The 15,325-nt window shown below is 43.5% G+C and overlaps 1 protein-coding gene across 2 annotated transcripts in view; it reads left to right on the forward strand.

Moving 5' to 3' along the window:
- The window catches only part of tenm1 (teneurin transmembrane protein 1), a 202,659-nt gene that overhangs the window by 36,812 nt on the left and 150,522 nt on the right, over positions 1 to 15,325 (forward strand). Inside the window, exon 1 of one of the 2 annotated variants that reach the window (XM_039813273.1) lies at positions 277 to 335. The exons of the other annotated variant lie outside the window; for it this stretch is intronic. The gene's annotated coding sequence lies outside the window, so the exon portion shown is untranslated. Of the gene's footprint in view, positions 1 to 276; positions 336 to 15,325 lie in introns of those variants that run through there. 2 annotated transcript variants of the gene reach the window in all.

The raw sequence follows: 15,325 nt of genomic DNA on the forward strand, positions 1-15,325 counted from the left end.
TGATACACCGAGAATTTTTTGGGATGATTTCTCCTCTCTCTCTCTCTCTCTCTCTCTCTCTCTCTCTCTCTCTCTCTCTCTCTCTCTCCCACCAATCTCTCACACACATGTGCACAGGCATCATACAGGAGAGCAGCACTGATTGTTGAGTGGGGCAATCAAAGGCTTTGATGCTAATCAGAGCTCTCTGTCCTGCCACTTTGGGATGATGGTGGAAATATACAATAGAGAAAAGGTTTTACAGCAGATGCCCGATGCCTGGCCGATGTGATTGCTCTCTCTACCTCATTCACTGGGTAGCAGAGGAGAGAAATCAGCCTGGAGCCATGGGATAGGTCTGTATACTGGCTTGTCTGAGCTCCTAATGCAGTGCCACATGTAATGAGCTTTGGATTTGGGCCCCATCATGCATAGAGTTTTCCGCCTAATCTGCTAAATACTTTGTGAACCATTCATTACATTTGTTTGGGTTGATTTCCACGCTGCTACTTCTGTAGAAATGACAGTAGTACTTTGTTTGGCGGGATCTCCTGCACACAGCTCTGATAACACCTGTGCCGCTTGATGCAGCGAGCAAATTCCTTGGCACTCATCTCCTCTCTTGGTAGGGGGGCTGCCGGTGATGTGAGTTTTTCTAACCGTTGATTTCTCTGAATGTGCTCTGAGCGCTCCTGTGTTCGTCTCCGCCTGTCTTAGCTCTTGCCAGAACCATTTTGGACATATGTGCTTTTTCTTTTGGGTTTTGTGTGTGTGTGTGTGTGTGTGTGTGTGTGTGTGTTTGAGCGAGAGAAAGAGAGAGAGAGATAGAGAGAGAGGGAGGCAGAGAGAGGAAGAGAGAGAGGTGAGAGTTTTTGACAATCTGTCTCCTTTGTGTTCCTTGCTTTGTGTGCATGTGCTTGTGTGAGTATGTGTTTGTGTATGTTACCTCTGCTTGTTGGTTGACAGGCCGTTGTTTGGCCTTCTGACAGACAGTTCCATTAAATCATGCTGCAGTGGTTACGCACAGTGACAGGACGCCATTGCTTCCCTGGGATTCCTTCATCAGAGTCTCTCATGCGCTTAACGAGGAAGTAAACATTCTAAATTGTCTGTTGGAGATGAAGTGAAGAGGCTGTCTCAATGCTGCGTGTCACATGTGATGTCCTCACGTCTTAGTTTCCATACCCACAATGCAGTGAACATGCACGCCTAAGAGCCATCTTTGTTCCATAAATAGAAGAAGATCGTGCCTTAGCATCGGTTTATGGGAATACACAACATTAATGTTAATGTTGTATGCTGCCAACAAAAACAGAAGAGACTCAGATATGTGGGCTATGCATAATGATACATTTGCAAACACATACAGTAAGTTTAATTGTGGTTAGAATGGTTGCCAATTCTCAAAGTATGGCAAGATACATTACTTACCACTCATGTACTGTATGTGCAGTCATATTTTATGCATTGGACACTTAACATTGCGCTTCTGAAATAACTGCCTGTTGTAGAACCACAGCAACACTGACAATTTTCCAGAAACCTCTTTGTGGCTTTCTGATGGTTGCAATATTTCTGCAGACAATTATTTTCAAGGAGAGAGCAGCAGTGCTATTGTTGCAGAAAGGCCGTGCAATAATAAATGCAGCTCCTTTGATGACTCCTCTAATAAATGAGCACTGCATTTGAAGACGCTGCGTGTTGTTGCAAATCTTCCTGCAGATTCAGTCTGCCTGGGAGCCGCCTGGTGAGGAAACACTGAGTGGATTTTGAAGAGGTGTTGAATGCAGGGAATGATGGCCCTGCTTGTTCCTTTTAAAGTTATTTTAAGCTGCAGACCTGCAGGGTGTGTGTGGTGTGTGAGTGTGCGGTGTGCTTGTCAGGGTTGTGTTTTAATTAGAGAGACAGGAGTGTGTCCTTGGGCTGCCGCAGAGGGTCAGGAGAACCTGGTAGTCTGGGAGAGCAGTGGCTGATGGGACAAGTCTGGCAGGCCTGCTAAACACCCATTACCCAGACGTGTAGATGCACTCAAGAGCGCACGCTCGCGCTCACACCCGCACACACCCAGGCACACACAAACGCACGTACGCGTCTTAGTCTTGGCGCCATTCCTGTTGGCCAGTGATACCATGGTAACTGAGCAGTCTGCATCTCCATGTGTTCCATGGCCTTCCCTCGTCTCTGCGAGCAAAATTACCACTGGCGCTACTCTTGGGAGATGGAGAGAGGCAAGGTAGAGGAGGGTAGAATGAGAAGGGCAGCAGGAGGTGGAGGGGAAGAAGCAGGGGGAGGTTGAGAGGGAGGTGAGGGGAATTGAAAGAAGGAAAGGTTGAGAGGGTAGAGGGAGGATGCATATGACATTTATGTTCTTGGCCGACAGAAAATGCCACTTCAGGCTGGCATCTCTCTTTTCTTCTCTGTTGCTCTCTCCAGCCTCCCTCTGACCCGTGGCCCGCTTCCCACACCTACTTCCATGCATCTCGCTCCATTCCCGCCACCTTCCATCGGTCACCTCTTTTCTGATTTCCCTGCATCAACCTCTTCCCATTTTCATATGACTACCATATGACCTTTGGCTTTCATCCAGCCATTTCTTCATCTCCCTGTCGTCATTTCCATATCACAGGCCCTCACCCACATCACGACCATCTTTCGTCAGCTTTTACTCTTTGATTCTTCGCTTCTGAATCCTCTTTACCTTCCCCCTCCTTTCCCCTCCATACCTGTATATGCAACTCCTTCTTTTTCTCTTTTCTCTCCCCAGCTAATCCCCTCCTCACCCCTCCCCGCACACCTCTGGTGTGCTTAGCCTGGGTCCCAGCCGATGATGGGACTCATAAAGCCTTCCCAGATGAGGCGATAGCTAATGGCTGTTGAATAATGCATGGCGGGCAGGATTTAGAGAGCCCAGTCTATTAGCCTGACCAAATACTCTGGGCTTTTATTAAAGACCAACACTTACAATTACAAACTACATTAAGGCCGGGGTCCTGTCTCACCTCCCCTTCTCTCGCCATTCATCGCTGTCTCCGCGGCCATAGCTAAGGCAGAATATTATCTTTTGCTTTTTTAAGATGTTATAGCCTGGGGAAACTGACCCTCTTAGAAGAGGTCACTGACAGCCTTTTCTGGTTGTTGTGTCTTTTTTATGTTGTTGTGTCAGAGGTTAGTGGCCCTTTTAGTCACAGTTGTAGATAGAAAAAGAGATTGGTGAGGTGGAGGGCAGTGGTGTCACAGTTTCACTGTTGGTGGTCGGAATTGAAATGGAGGGTTTTTTGTGCATATAGGTAGGCTTTTTATGTCTCTCCCTGCTGTGCATTGCTGGTTATGAGATCTTGTATGCGTTATGTAGACACCTGTATTGCGCCCTCTGCTCCACTGCTGCAGAATTTTCATCATTTTCTTGATGGATTTTAATTTTGTCTGTGCTTACTTTTGCCGCTGCAGATGATGCTCCCTCACACATCATTCCATATGATTATACACAAATGTTAATGGATGCTAATAGCTTTAAGTGCCTTAAAGTGTGTGTCCTGCAAGTGGCTTCTGAATAGTCAGTGTGGTTAACTGATGGCTATCTAAACATCCCTCTACATGGCTGTGTTTAAGTGCACACTTAGCTCTCTCTCAGTAATAACGTATTGACCTCTCTCCTAATTTTGAGATTGCTATGCAAGGTTTCATTTTGCATTTGATTATTACACTGTAACACGTCTGCATATTCTTGACAAGTTTGCAGAGTTAGGTATTTGTGTGCCAAACACACCGTTGAGGTATTTTAAGAATTAGACCATAGTCACGGGATCAGTGGTCAGCGACGAGCTGTCCTGTCGGCCAAGGGTCCCGTTTTTATATGCTGACAGATCTTTAATCATGTAAGTCAGCAAACCAGGGGATATCCAGGCCATGTCAGATAAAGCGGTGACACCGTAAGGGATGATAGATTGCTGCCAGTCAGATCAACACACAAAGTGTCAACCCTAAACCCTTGATCCACCTCCATATCCTCAGCCTCAGTCCCCCATCTGAGTGTCTGGAGAGCTAAGTGATTACATGTCTGATCCACCAACGAAAGCTGCAACTTAATTTGTGGCCAAAAACATCAACCTCATGAGCTAGTTCTTCCTGTTTATATATATATATATATGTGTGTGTGTGTGTGTGTGTGTGTGTGTGTGTGTGTGTGTGTGTGTGTGTGTGTGTGTGTGTCTTGATGTTTATTCAGTGTGATCTCCTGGCTGACCCTGCGGCCAGCCAGTGTTCCTCAATAGACTGCACTCTATATATAGGCTAGTATTCTGTAAATGTCACTGACTTTTAAACCATGCTTACCTCCCTGTATATTGAATCACGCACACATGAAGCTTTATCTAATTTAAAATGTGGTCCAAACAGTTGCGTATCAATATCATTTGTTTTTCCTAAAAGTAAGTGGAACCGATCTGTATCTGATCTGGAAACGGAGGTAAACAACAACCAGTCGACAGCTTTTAAGTGAAAAATCCATCCTCTTTGGGACTAGTTAAAAAGTTACACAGTGTATCACTTCCCATGGTTACTGTGTTAGTGGGGCAGTAAACATACTTTCTAATTCTGTACATTAAATAAGAATGAGGAAATATTGATTTGTCTTTTAATTTAGTTACTCAAAATTAATACGTTATCAAATCCTGAATCTGAGCCAAATCAATAATACATTTACAGCTGAATCAAATTGTATCGATTTAGCTTTGCATCGCAGCGTTTCACATTTATCTGTATCATTTATTGTATCGGGTACAAAACAAACTGTCTGCAAGGGAGGTGTACTCACCCCGACCTTGTACATAAAATTGAAGAAAAAAATGTGTTTTCTGCCTCAGTTGAATGAGTGAGTACAAGAGGGTCACCAAATGTCTTGTTTTCCTCTTCACCTGTCAAAGAAGCTACTCGAGTTAAATAAGTGAATAGAGGTCGATGGCAGGATGAAGAGAAATCATGTCCACCACTAGCGGTGCCAGGATTTTGATTGTAGGTGGGCCTCCAGAAAACTGGATGGGCCAGTTAAAATAAGCCAAAAAAAAACGGGTTCCCCCTGCATACAGACAGCCAGACACTAACGTTAACGTTAGCCTAACTGTTGGCCTACTTGCCTTGCTGGTGTGAGGGGGTGGCTACGGGAGGACTTGATGGGGAGAGGGCGGACGAGCAGGATGGTAACTCGTCACTTGTAAACGTGTTACTTAAAATGGCGGGAGTTTCCTCCTCCTGCTCCTCGGAGCGTTTCTTGCTGAATTTAAATGAAAACAAGCTGCTTTGCTTTGCGTTTCATATTAGCTAATAGCTACACTCTGTGTCTGTCTCATTGAGCTTGCTTGAAAAGCTTGCGTGCAAATGTCATTCATTTCATTGGATCACTTGCTGGTGACGATGCAGCCTGTGGGCGGGCTTAATAGTCCACACGTGGGGTAGAAGCCGCTGATTGGCTGAGAAGCTTTCACTCAAAGCTTTCCTCGGGCTGCTTATTGGATGAACTGCTAGAATAAAAATCACTCACTACTCACTATAGGCCGGGTTCAAAATGGGCGGGCCCGGACCTAAAATGGGTGGGCCCAATGGTAGCGCCGCGGGTGATGTCCACAAAAGAAAGAATGAAGAAGTGGGTGGTGTTTTTGTTGAAAGAGGGAGAAGTGATTGGGATGAGGGGTGAGCACATACTGTAGCTTTCAAGTATATATTCTGATTGCATCTTTACAGCTTTATACTGATATGATATGGACATTAACAAATGGCTGCTTGTGTCTGTGTGTGTGTGTGCCTGTTCACTGTAGGCATGTGTTGAGACAGCAGAGGTCTTATCTTCGTTAACGGTATCCCTCTGTCTCTCTGGAGGCACGCAGGGGAGCAGAGGGCAACTGCAGTCTGATGTGGGGCATCTGTTCCCACATTTGTTAAGCTTCTCCTAGTGTGTGTGTGCGTGATTTTTTAAGAGAGAGAGAGAGAGAAAGAAAGAGAGAGACAGACGGAGAGCGCCCGAAGAGTGCGTAAACCCGTGTGTGCGCACGTTGTGATCGGTGTGATAGGTGCGATTGGTGGAGTGGAACGGCAAGGTGTTGCTGCAATAGAGGGCAAGTGCCGACTTGTCATTGGTCTGTGTTAAAGCTGACCCGGGGCGGTGGCTGCACTCACCTCATTGACCGCAAGATGGCCGCCAGTCGAGTCTGCAGGTGGTGCTGAAGACACATCTCTTTCCTCTTATTCTCTCCCTCTCTCTCCGCGCTCTCTTTGTACCTCTATCTCCCTCCACCATCTATTATACGCTCCTGTCGGAATACCAAGCAGCCCCTCATTCTTTTTGCTACTTCCCACGTCTACCCGTATTCACACAGTCCTGTCCTCTTCACACAATGCATATATATATATCCGAATCTCTAAATGCGTCCCTTTCCATACTCTAATCTCAATGGGGACATTACGTGCATAATCTACTTTATAATAAGGCTCTTGTTGGCCCCAGATGCCTGGTTAAGATAAGAAGAAAGATGTGTTAATTAGGCTCATTTACAGCAGCAGCTAGTAAAGAGCAGAACCCCTTCACAGACGACCTGCTTCTCCTTGAGAAGAGCCACAGAGTTCTGATCAAAGTTTCACATGGCAAACCACCGGGGATCTGGAGGTGAGGTGAAGCAGTGCCGGTAGTGGACTTCTCTAAGTCAGGAGCAGCGCTGGTAGATGTAATGGGAATAGGAATTATTGACTGGAGCAGCATGGTATGGAAATACTGTCTCTGGTGTGCCATCATCGAGACGGAAAGCTTATAGTAGCCTGATTTATGACTGCTGTGGAGAATTGAGTGCTTCATAAAGATTTGCCGCTAGCTGAGATGGAGTAATCAGTGAAGTGATCTGACTTTGGTGGATTACAGTTCCTACGAGTTGTAAAGTCAGTGACAATGCCTTGACTTTGTCTGTCGGACAATGCGAGTGGAAGGAGTTAGAGTCTAACTCTGGCCCTCTGTCAAGGTCATATGGATTAAAAATGATTGGGTTTCCAATACTCTACTGGGGAGTTCTGCATGATGAATCATCACTCCATTCCAAATCGACACCAATTAAGAAGGGTTTGTTTATTCCGCTGTGGGACATGCTGTGGATGTTCGCTAGGAAACAAGCATTTTCAACCCCCTTTCTCTCTTCACAAGCAACACTGTGGCATTTGCAGGAATACATGTAATGTGAGTGTGTGTGTGTGTGTGTGTGTTGTGTATTTGTATCTGTCCGTGCTTTCTCATGCACTGTTGGGTTTGTATTTGTCCCAAGCCTACGGATTCACGTTTTATTTGCACACACTCGTGTTTGTGTGTGGACATGTTCAGACAGTCATGTCATTCAGTGTGTACTGTGGGGCCCTGCTCTGTTTGTGTCAGTAGCTCCATGTCTGTAAGGCATGCTATATGAAAAGTGAGGTTGAGGAGCCCAGTGGCGGAGCCAGTGAATTCATTTGCATTCATTCCACTGCCTGTCTCCCCTCAGAGCCCATTCTAATTACCAGCAGCTCAGGTCTGCTACAACACTGCGAATACTCTCTCTCTCTCTCTCTCTCTCTCTCTCTCTCTCTCTCTCTCTCTCTCTCTCTCTCTCTCTCTCTCTCTCAGTAAAAAAAGGGCTGCTGGTGGTGCATTCCTGTAGCTTTGATACTACTCTCTCTTTAGCCTGCCAGAATTCTCTTCATGTTGCTTTGTTTGCTGTCAAGCCCAGGCACTTTCTCCTGTTTTAGAGTCGGAGTCAGAGGAAATATAGTGTATGCATGTGTGTGCAAAAAACTCCGCCATACTTTGTGTGTGCTTGTTGCGATTGTTTTGGGGTTGTGGTAGATGCAGTGTGTGTTCATATATAGGAGAGAGAGAGAAAGAGAGAGAGAGAGAGAGAGTGCGAGAGAGAGAGCGAGGGGGAAGGCGGGAAAGAATCATGAGGCTTGTAAAAGACGAATGTGCGCACTAATCACCGTAATGGCCATTGTGGCGTTTCGCCTCCTGAGTCCCAAACACCTTGTCACGCCCTCTTCCTGGTAATGCAAATTTCTTCCAAGGCTATTAAATCACATGACATCACGCCACTACTGAGCATGCTCCAAAGACTGTCAGATTCTCATGTGCATACTTAAGCATGCATGCATGCACCAATGCACACACACACACACACACACACACACACACACACACACACACACACACACACACACACACACACACACACACACACACACACACACACACACACAAACACCTGCACAGTTCCACGGCAGGTGGCATTGACCGGGCACCCTGCAGCAGTGACAAGGTCAGGAAGGATCAGGACACTGCTTTGCTCTCAGGAGAAATGAGCTGAGCTCAGCTAGCTGCTATCCAACTATAGGCTACATCCACAGCAAGCCTGCACTGGCCGCCACTGAAAAGCAGACAAAATTCATTAAAGATCCCCTATTATGCTTTTTTGGATTCATTCATGTATTTTCGTGTGTTATATAGTTTAGTTAGCCCTGTTTTTAATGTGTGCTGCAAATAGGTGCTGCCCGAGCAAGCACAGCCCGCCCAGCGGCTTGTTTGAATTTGGTTGACCAATCCCAACAGAGTGGGCCGGCTGACCAATCAGTGCAGACTGGGCTTTTCAGGAAGGCGGGCCAAGAGCTCAGACAGTGTGTTTCAGGCAAAGAATCTGCAGCAATGGGCAATATAAGAAACATAATAAGTTTTTTTAACATCAAAGCATGTAAACCTATTCTAATAGACCCCAAGAGTACAAATATAATGCATAAAAGTAATATAATAGGGGCTCTTTAAGATCTAAAAAGTTTGGTTGGTTTATGTCTGCGAAACATTGCCTGATTAATTGCAAGTTTAACAGATAATTTAAATAGCGCAGGACCGAAGGAGGGTGCTTTTCTGAAAATGTAATTTGAGCGCGGGGCCCCTGCAGTGAAGTGTTTGAGTGATGGTAAGCTTCTTTCTGTAGAGCTGAGGAGCTAGACTCAGGAGGCTTCACGCCCTCTCCAGGGAAATGCTACTTTCTGAATCACCTGCAGCCTAAACATGATTGTGGAGTTGCTCCGGAGTTGTTTTTGAAGATCGGGGTACAAACAAGCAATTACACAAATATGCACATAGATATACACCTTCACGTAGACGCATACACGCGTGCACCAATTCACATGCACAGCTGCACGCACATTGAGTGAGTCCTCTGGTATGAAAAAGCCAGATGATGCATGGCTGCTAATTATCAAGCTCTGTATGAAAATCGACTGAGTTCAGTTGGAGAGGGAAAAGCTCTCAGAGCACTTGGTTACTTCATTTGTATTTTCTTGCTTTAATTGGACAACATGATTGTGTCACTTTGTAAAATGGCGATCCCACCGTTTATCCCTGTGTCTGCAGAGATAAATCAATGGCTGTTTTTTTATAATTGCTATCTCATAGGCCACTGTCATCAACGTAATTATCAGTGTTCTTGGCGCCATCACTGCTATTTTCATTATCATAGTTACCACTGTTATTACCGATGCTATCATCATTATCTTTGTTATTTTCATCACCACCAGCACTTTTATCAGTAACATTATTTTCATGTCATCGTTGGGGGCTATCATCAGCAATATTAGTCCCCATTATCATAGAGTCACTATTGTTATTATCGATATTACCATACTTCACACCAACTTCATCAGCAGCCAGCCAATGAGAGGAGTCATATTGGAACTTATAATGTCTGATCAAGATAATGTGTTATCTCTTGGCCAGGAACTCTGTTAAGACAAAGACAAATTATTACAGAAAGTCAGATGGTCAGCTAGGGCAGGATCCCATCTCATTACGTCAAAAAAGAAGAACGAAAAGTAGTGAGTTCTAATTTCAGTTGACTGACCTTTTTATGGGGTTAATTATTTATTTCATCGAAGCACAGCAGTGGAATAAACTTTGTGGCAATTTGATGCAAGTCAATTAAGAAGCGAGATAGATGAAAAGCTATCCTGAGGGAAATTATTAAGCTTTTATTTTTAGAGTGGGGTGGATGATGTGGTTTTTGCTGGGCTTGGTCCAACAATAGTGTTAAATGTTCTCTAAAACGATCACATTCCTCTGTTAGACAGGCAGGTTTGATATTGTTGAGGTCAGGCTCTATGGATTTTATAAGGCTTTCCTGTAATAAGAAATTAACTCTGCAATAGAGCGCTGGGCACAATAATGAAGGGAGGGGAATGGAGTGAAGAAGAAGAGGAATCCTGGTTAAATATTAGGCTTTACTATTATTGTGGCTCATGTTTTTATGGTCTACTACACACCAAACTGAATGGTCTCTTCTTATTAAGGAAGCTATACATTCTGTTGTTGCAGCTTCCACACTTTAGGGACTGTACAAAAAGTATTGGGGTAGGCAGGGGACCTGAATTTTTTATTTTATTTCATAAAAAAGCAAGGCCCTTTGCAGCATTGTGTTTTTCGGTCTTCACTTTGACATAGAAAAAAACTGAAAACTGCCCCTGAATACCTCCAGAGAAAAAAAATACAATTTAAGGCAAAATGGTGAAAATACAGCCACTCTCGCTGCTAAAAAATCATTTAATACTACTACCAAATAATTGAACAGGTTACTGATTTTGATCCCACGTGGCTAAAGAACCTTCATTACCAGTAGCACACACAAAATCTGTCCTTTGTTATGTAACTATTTGATTTTTTTTAAATAAAATAAACATACATGTGAAGAAGATGAAATAAAATATAAATCCAGAAGGAGAAAAAGTTAGACTCTAACTTTACTCTTCCAAAAAATGTCAGAATACCAGCAAAAAAAGTACATAACGTTCCCCCTTTTCTGACCTTCCCCTCTAATCATTTACACACGGTCCCTTATTGACCATGAATACTAACAATTAATTTCTCACTGTAGCTTCTTCAATTTTCTCTGCCTAATTAGAAGAACACTGTGTTCAGGTATAGCGCTGAACATCTGGGAGGCACATCCAGATTGAAAGTAGAACATTTTAATGACGAGCGGGATGAGCGTTCATAAACACGATTAATTTTTCATCCATTTTTATACTTGCTTGTTAATATCCCGTCTCAAAAGAACTGCACCATCATGACGGCTAACGTATTACACACACCATTACTGTGTGTGTGTGTGTGTGTGTGTGTGTGTGTGTTTGTGTGGGTGTGGGTGTGTGTATGTGTGAGTCATTTTTTTCCTATGCTATCCTCTCATTGCATTAGTATGACTTGGCTTTAAATGCCTAAATTGTCATAAATACTTAATGTCTGTGCTATTTTAGGTCCATCTCACCAACAGTAATGCATTTTTAATACCTGGCCCAAATACCTGTTACCTGTTACATTTACCCAGTAAATCCCTCCAGATTTCCCTTCAGCTGGCTATAAAACACCTTCACTCATATCTAGCTTATGTAACCAAAAGCTGATTCTAGGAAAATATCTCATAAGCGACTTTCCAAATAGGTCTTTTCTGGAGGGCTAAGTCCCAGAGGAACCCCAGGGCAGAGGATGTTCTACACTGTCACAACTGTCATCTAGAGCTGTAATGGGCCCTTCCTCTGGCCTCTATCTACTCTCCACAGAGTTGCTTTTTGAACTCCTGGCTAGCCCGGCAAATATTGCACGGCCCCTGCCCTACATGGCCAGGCCTATTTAGGTTACATCATGGTTACATTTAACACAACATCACAGCTTGCATGTTTGTTGTGAGGAAGTGTAAGAGAGGAAGAGGGAGTGAGCAAGTGTTTCTCTGCCATTTGTACATTAGAGTGAGAAGAGAGGAATTGAGTCAGTTTGTTGATCTTTGGGAGCGGAGACCCAAAGCTGCCTTAGCTAAGCCTTCTAAAGCACCATCTGGCAGCCCAGGCCCCCGTGTCACCCAACTCACCAAGATTACGTTCTCCCCTGGCCCTCGATCCTTGTCCTTTCTCCTCCCCTCCTGTGCACTTTACACTCTTTGCCCTTTTCCCTCGCCAGCAAAAGTAGCAAAGGGAAATTGTGGCGACCGTATCCACAGAGCTGTTATAACTCAGGTTTTCTAAAAAGTCTAAATTAATAATGAACTGGAAGGCATTCGAGACATAAGAGCCAGAAATAATTTGGATTTATTATTTTGGTTTCAAAACAATTGTGAGCCTTTTGGGTTGAAAAGCATTTCAGCTCCTTCTCACAGTAGGAATATTTAGAATGCACAGAGATTTTTGTGAGTCTGACTCAAGTAAAGCTATTTCTAGAAATGAATGCATCCACAGATTAGTTACATCCAATACAAATTTAGAACTGAAAAATACAGTTTTAAACATGTTTTATTCCATTACAAACTGGGACCACTGTGGTATAGCTACTTTTACATACATAAAGGCTCTGAGTAGATCTTAACCAGTTCCAGCGGCATTTAGAGCAAGCATTAGCCTGTGTATTAAAGTTCCCATATTATGCTCATTTTCAGGTTCACACTTGTATTTTGGGTTTCTACTAGTATATGCTTTAAAGTAAAAACACATTATTTTTGTCATAGTGTCTGTCTTTACCTGTATTCACCCTCTGTCTGAAACGCTCCGTTTTAGCGACTGTCTCTTTAAACCCACCTCCCAATATAGCCCAGTCTGCTCTGATTGGCCAGCGTTTCCGGGTCTTCCGGGTCTTCCGTATCTGCGCTCTCTGCGTCTCTACACTATCATTGCAGCCGGAGAATGACTGTAACGTCACCTTCTACCTATATATATATATATATATATATATATATATATATATATATATATATTTATATTTATATACAGTACAGGCCAAAAGTTTGAACACACCTTCTCATTCAATGCGTTTTCTTTATTTTCATGACTATTTACATTGTAGATTCTCACTGAAGGCATCAAAACTACGAAAAAACACATATGGAATTATGTACTTAACAAAAAAGTGTGAACTAACTGAAAACATGTCTTATATTTTAGATTCCTCAAAGTAGCCACCCTTTGCTTTTTTGATAGTGCTGCAAACCCTTGGTGTTCTCTCAATGAGCTTCATGAGGTAGTCACCTGAAATGGTTTTCACTTCACAGGTGTGCCTTGTCAGGGTTAATTAGTGGAATGGTTTCCCTTCTTAATGGGGTTGGGACCATCAGTTGTGTTGTGCAGAAGTCAGGTTGATACACAGCCGGCAGCCCTATTGGACAACTGTTAGAATTCATATTATGGCCAGAACCAGCTAAGTAAAGAGAAATGAGTGACCATCATTACTTTAACAAATGAAGGTCAGTCAGTCCGGAAAATTGCGAAAACTTTGAATGTGTCCCCGGCAGTGCGCCAAAAAACCATCAAAGCGCCACAAACGAAACTGGCTCACATGAGGACCGCCCCAGGAAAGGAAGACCGAGAGTCACCTCTGCTGCTGAGGATAAGTTCATCCAAGTCACCGGCGCCTCAGAAGTCGCAAGTTAACAGCAGCTCAGATTAGAGACCAGATGAATGCCACACAGAGTTCTAGCAGCAGACACATCTCTAGAACAACTGTTAAGAGGAGACGCGTCGAATCAGGCCTCGGTCATGGCCAATAGCTGCTAGGAAACCACTGCTAAGGAGAGGCAACAAGCAGAAGAGATTTGTTTGGGCCAAGAAACACAAGGAATGGACATTAGACCAGTGGAAATCTGTGCTTTGGTCTGATGAGTCCAAATTTGAGATCTTTGGTTCCAACCACCGTGTCTTTGTGCGACACAGAAAAGGTGAACGGATGGATTCTACATGCCTGGATCCCACCGTGAAGCAGGGAGGAGGAGGTGTGATGGTGTGGGGGTGCTTTGCTGGTGACACTGTTGGGGATTTATTCAAAACTGAAGGCATACTGAACCAGCATGGCTACCACAGCATCCTGCAGCGACAGAGAGTGATGGAGTGCTGCGCCAGATGACCTGGCCTCCACAGTCACCGGACCTGAACCCAGTCGAGATGGTTTGGGGTGAGCTGGACCGCAGAGTGAAGGCAAAAGGGCCAACAAGTGCTAAGCATCTCTGGGAACTCCTTCAAGACTGTTGGAAAACCATTTCAGGTGACTACCTCTTGAAACTCATCAACAGAATGCCAAGAGTGTACAAAGCAGTAATCAGAGCAAAGGGTGGCTACTTTGAGGAATCTAAAATATAAGACATGTTTTCAGTTAGTTCACACTTTTTTGTTAAGTACATAATTCCACATGTGTTCATTCATAGTTTTGATGCCTTCAGTGAGAATCTACAATGTAAATAGTCATGAAAATAAAGGAAACGCATTGAATGAGAAGGTGTGTCCAAACTTTTGGGCTGTACTATATATATATATAGTGTAGTTCTGACATCACAACTGTAACAAAGTCCTAACAGCTCGTTTAAAGGCACAGATTATGAATACAAACTGTCTGCATTTCTCTGTGGATTGAGCGTTTTGATATTTTCATAGTACTTATATAGCACCTCAACCTGCTTTATAATCATAAAAGACATGGACATCTCACTTTTTAAAATATGGCACCTTTAAAAAAAGAGTTAGCACTAATGTTGATTTGTTTGGATTCTGTGACACACCTGAGGCTGACAGGTGCACACTGTGATGTGTCAGAGAATTTGTGAGCGTTGTAGAAATCAAAACTTTGCTTTGGCAGACATGTTCACAGTGGCTTTACAATTTCTGAATAACACAGTCCGAGTCAAGTCCAAAGTCAACAAAGTAATGTTCAAGACAAGTCTCTGAAGTTGAATTAATGCCTCAAGCGCAAGTTTCCAACTTGAGTGCCCACCTCTGGGAATGCACTGCATGTTTTTTTTTTTTTAGAAAAAGATTAAAAAGTAAAAAAAATTGTCACAAATGCTAAAAACATCTACCTGCAGTGTCTGTAAGCAAGGGATTTCTGGCTTGACTCAAAGGACTCCCAGTTACTGATGAATCAGATAGACTGCTAAAAACTGAAGCACCACTTTAAAGCTCCTGGTGCATTACAATGACACACATTGCAGTAGTGCTCTAAAAATGTTCCGTCAGTTTTCCCTAAGCATGTAATTTTTAAATCTCAGAGGTGGTTCAGACAAAAATAACTTCCATTTTCCACATCCATTAGTTTAGACTAAACAGCACCTCCAGGTGATGACACAAATACATTTCCTGTCATTTAACCAGGTCCCATATGAAGTCAGCTTCAGCACACTCTGATTAGCTATAGCTGTTAACATCGTTTGATGCAGTGTGGGGGTGACAAGCAGGTTGTGATTCTGTATGGTACAACCAACATTATATATTTCTCGCGAGAAAATCAGCTATTTTGACACATCCAAAAAAATTCACAAACTACAAG

This window comes from Perca fluviatilis, chromosome 10, assembly GCF_010015445.1.
Source record: "Perca fluviatilis chromosome 10, GENO_Pfluv_1.0, whole genome shotgun sequence".
In the NCBI taxonomy this organism is placed as follows: Eukaryota; Metazoa; Chordata; class Actinopteri; order Perciformes; family Percidae; genus Perca; species Perca fluviatilis.